This window comes from Cynara cardunculus (assembly GCF_001531365.2).
Source record: "Cynara cardunculus var. scolymus isolate 2C chromosome LG 15, CcrdV1, whole genome shotgun sequence".
In the NCBI taxonomy this organism is placed as follows: Eukaryota; Viridiplantae; Streptophyta; class Magnoliopsida; order Asterales; family Asteraceae; genus Cynara; species Cynara cardunculus.
The window spans coordinates 2,644,755-2,649,579 of NC_037542.1; positions in this window are offsets into that span (position 1 = coordinate 2,644,755).

Genomic DNA, 4,825 nt, shown 5'->3' on the forward strand with positions numbered 1-4,825 from the left:
AAGGCTTCAGCTGTCTGCTACAATTGTCACCAGCCCGGACATTTTGCAGGTGAATGCAGATCAAAGAAGACTGCGACGCCATCTTCTAAAGCTCCTTCCTCCTTCAGGACCAAAGATGAAAAGTACTTAAAACTGAATGAGAAGTACAAGAAGATGAAGAACTTCCAGCGTTAGGGTAAAGGCCTTATTGCTGAAGAGCATGACTGGGCTGAATCATCCGATGAGTCATCTTCGGATGAAGAAAAGCCTACGTCTGCATGATGGCTATAGATGCAAATGAAGGATCTTCTGAAGCATCTACATCCTCCAAGCCATCACCTTCTTCTTCTTCTACTCAAGTATGCTTCCTGAATGAACCCTCTTCCTCTTCTAGTCTTTCTGCACTGGATACACTGAAGGTTAACCTTTACAATGCCCTCAATGGCAAATCAAAAGTTGAAATGCTTAACGTTGATCTTCAAGAGCAATTGAAGATTTGTCATTCTAAGATCAAAGAACTGACCTCTGTTGAGGAAAATCTTAAAGATCAGGTTATTATAAACCAAGCCATCACTGTTGTACGTGAGAAAGTTATCGCTGAGCGTGAGCGAGCAATCGCTGAACTCAAGGCTGAGAAAGCTACCATTGAAGGGTGGTGCAAAGCTTCCCTCAAGGCCCTTGAGATTATTAACGCTCAGATCCCGGCCAAGAAAACGACTGGCCTAGGATTCTACCTTAAATTTGGTAGTTTTGTCTCTTCTATTCCTAACACTTCTTCCTCTCAGTTCTCTTCTTTTACTGAGAGTCATCTTGAAGGAACTCCTTTGAGTTCTGGGTGCAAAGACAAAGGTAAATCCATTGTCACAGCATCCCTTCCCAAGAAGTCTAACAAGTATAATAGATCTAGATCTATTCCTTCAACTTGCAAAACTTCTTCTTCAGGGACTAAGAAATCTGAATCGCATCAAAAATCTAAGTCACAGCTCAAGGTGAACTTTTCACCTAAGGAATCCAATTCCTCAAAGGTTCCTACAAGAACCAATGAAAAGGGAATCCTTGGAGCTGGTCCCACTTCTAGTCTGATACTTCCTGGCCCTAAAGCTACTCCTAGTTTTAGGAAGTGTAAACACTGTGGTGAAAGAACACATGTTGCCAGTAGGTATCCTTCTGCCGCTAAAGCTGTTCACCAGCTTTGTGCAAGAAAGTAACAAAGGCTGAGAAATCAACTAAAGTGAAATGATCCACAAAGGCTGCTTCTGCAGTCAAGGTGAAGAAAACCGTTGAAGCCTCTTCTTCAGGCTCAACGAAGACAACTCCTGCTGAAAAGTCTTCATCATCAGACATTGTAATTCCAACCACTGAAGTCTCTTCTTCAAACTCAGTGAAGACTTTCACTGAAACTACCTTGGTAGTATCAAGGGTTGTTCCTCTTTTCGTTCAAACCTCTTCAGGTTTAGTGATGCCATCTACTGATAATGATTCGTCAGTAGCAGATGATGAAGCCTCTAACAAAGCTGGACCCAAATAGCTGGGTACCAATAGCAATTCTTATTTTGTTTTCTTGCTCAGGATGTCAAAGGCATATGGTATCTGGACAATGGCTGTTCAAGACATATGACTGGAGATATATCTCTTCTATCTCACTTCAAGGAAGAAAGAGGACCTTCCGTAACCTTTGGTATATTATCCAACGGTACAACAACTTTCAAATGTGTTGCCTACGTTGAAGGACTGAAGCACAATCTTCTTAGCATCAGCCAACTATGTGATAAAGATTATACAGTTAAATTCTCAAAGAATTATTGTCATGTTCTTGACAAAGATGATAAGGTTGCTCTAACCGGTTCTCGTTTAGAGAATGTTTATATCATCAACATGAATTCTCCTCTCACCGAGAATAGTTGCTTCTTCTCCAAGGCCTCATCAGATATTAATTGGTTATGGCACAAACGGCTATCTCATCTCAACTTCAAGACACTCAGTGAGTTGTCAAGAAATGATCTTGTCACAGGTCTTCATCAACACTCGTTTGCAAAGGAATCTCTTTGCTCAGCCTGTAAAAAAGGAAAACACACAAGAGCTAGTTGAGAACCTAAGTTCTCATGGCCGAAAGAAGTTATATTATATCAAGATTTATCGATGCATACAAGTTATATGATAATCTTTATCATCTTACACTAATGATTTGTTATACCGGGACTATGTGTACACATCCCATCCAACTGTACATCCCCCATTAGTCTTTCTCTACTTTTACATTCAGTATACTTTTTTTCTACATTCATGTTTGCATACTGTAGTAATTCAATTTTTAATAGATCTCCACTTTACTTGTTTTCTCTTTTTGTTCCGGCATAAAATGCACAAGGCACTAGAGACATCACATAAAATGCAACTTCCTTCAAAACACAGAGCAAAACTAATTTTCAAGTATTGAAAATTTCTTAAAAGGATAACTTAGGGGTTGTTTGGCAGTTCTTGAATGGTTTGGTGCAGAATGATTAAGTGATCAGAATGATTATAAAAGGCTCTCATGATATAATGTAAAATAAAATATAATTGTTTGGTAATTATTTACAACGAAATTAGGGCGATGAATGGTTAAGGGAGACCTATGATACAAAATCATTAAGAGAGTTTCAGAACCATTAAGAGGCGGACTCTTTTTTTGTCAAAAAAGATTCAGCTCTTAACGATTCAGAGTTTGCCTCTTAATAAAACTATTAATACGTAAGCAAACAACCCCTTAGCTCCTAAAGTTGATTTCGAAATTCGATGAAGAACGTCATCCAAAACCCTATTTTTAGTGAAAAAATTCTAATTTTGGTGATGAATGCACATGAAATAGATTATTGAACAAACAATAAACAAAATTTATCGCTCCTATAAATAGTTACAAAATCGTGAACACCAAACCCAAAATTTTAGTTCCTTACCGAGATATGACGATTATTAGTTGTTTTAGACAATGTTGAAGATGATTTTCATCATGTTCAAAGTACCTAAGTAGCTTTTGAGTATTTGATGATCTCTTGTGGGAAGTTTGAAAGGGTTTAATATATTTAGCCAAATTGAAAACACAACTGATACAAGTTTCCACATTGTCGTTGATTGCCAAACAAATTACAGAATTACCACAATCTAAATCATCACCGTCAATCAACTTCAGGTTCTAATCTAACTGATATAATTTGGTCTTAGGGGTCTCAACGAGATCAAATTGATCTCACATGATCTCAGGTGTATATATATAGACTTGGGATCATGTGAGACCAAGGGTTTTCCATGAGAACCATAAGACCAATTCTCAACCATTGGATTAGATCTACAATCATCAGATCTGAACATTCATAAACGCCACGAGACATCTCAATAATCACAAAATTACCACCGTATAACTTTAAACCATTAGATCATTAGCTTATAAAGTTGACAATGAACATAAATTGGTCTTACATGTCTCACGAAAAACCCTTGGTCTCAGGTGAACCCAACCCTATATATATATATAGGGGCACATTCAAGGGAGAACTGAGTTGTTTGTGGTAACTGTGAGATCCAATCTTAATCACAAATCAACGGATAAATAAGGAAATTAGTAATTATGGTAATTTGAGTTAAAATTATAATTAGAGGGCATTTTACGTATTTTTAAAAAACTCCTCTATCCTCTCTCCGATCTCCGATCTCTGGCCTCCGGTGAACATTAATCCGGCAGGTACCAACGTATTACCAATTGGGGTACCACCATGTACCATATAATTTTCACCTGTCTCCTCCTTTTCCAATCCATCTTCTTCGGCCACCCTGTGATACCCATTACCCAATGTATTACCAATTGGGGTACCACCATGTACCACCGAATTTTCATCCATCTCCTCCTTTCCCAATCCATCTTCTTCGGCCACCCTGTGATACCTATTACCCAATGTATTACCAATTGGGGTACCACCATGTACCACAAAATTTTCACCCGTCTCCTCCTTTCCTAATCCATCTTCTCCGGCCAACCTGTGATACCCATTACCCAATGTATTACCAATTTGGGTACCACCATGTACCACAGAATTTTCACCCGTCTCCTCCTTTCCCAATCCATCTTCTCCGACCACCCCTTCATTGTTGCAGCCACCATCTCCTTATCTCCCTTCTCCCTTTCACCTTCTGCAACACACGCACGCATCCCTACACCACCGCACGAACTAACACAGACACAGGGACGAGGAAATAGGCAAAGCACACCCGAACCTTCCCCTTCGCACCACCTCTGTCGTGTCTTGTCTCCGTCGTCTGCCTCGTGAACCACTCCAGCAAGTCCCAGTCAATGCTTTGAAGCCAGCAAAGAAACAGTCAAAGCAAAACCAAAAAGGGTTGTTGATTTCATGGGGCCAAATCAAAGAAGAGAGATAAGGTTTTCTAATAAAGGAGAAGATGAGATGGTTGTGGAAGGGGAAACCGTCGATGAAGAAGTAGATGGGGGTGATGGGGGTGGCCAGAGAAGAAGTAGACAAAGGAGAAGAGTACCTAGAGCATCTAGGGTTTTATAATTATAACATTACCAATTTACCCTTTATGTTATTTTAGGATATAACATTAATTATTTAAATGATTGGCTCATATTGGACCTCACAGTTACAACAAACAACTCAGTTCTCATTTGATTAAGCCCCTATTCAAGGGAGAACTGAGTTGTTTGTGGTAACTGTGAGAACCAATCTCAACCAATCATTTTAACATATTAATTATACAATTAAAATCAAATTAAAAGGGTATGTTAGTCAATTCCTAATTTAAAATTAAATTTTAATTTTTTAAATGCAACCGTTTCAAATAAAATAAATTAATA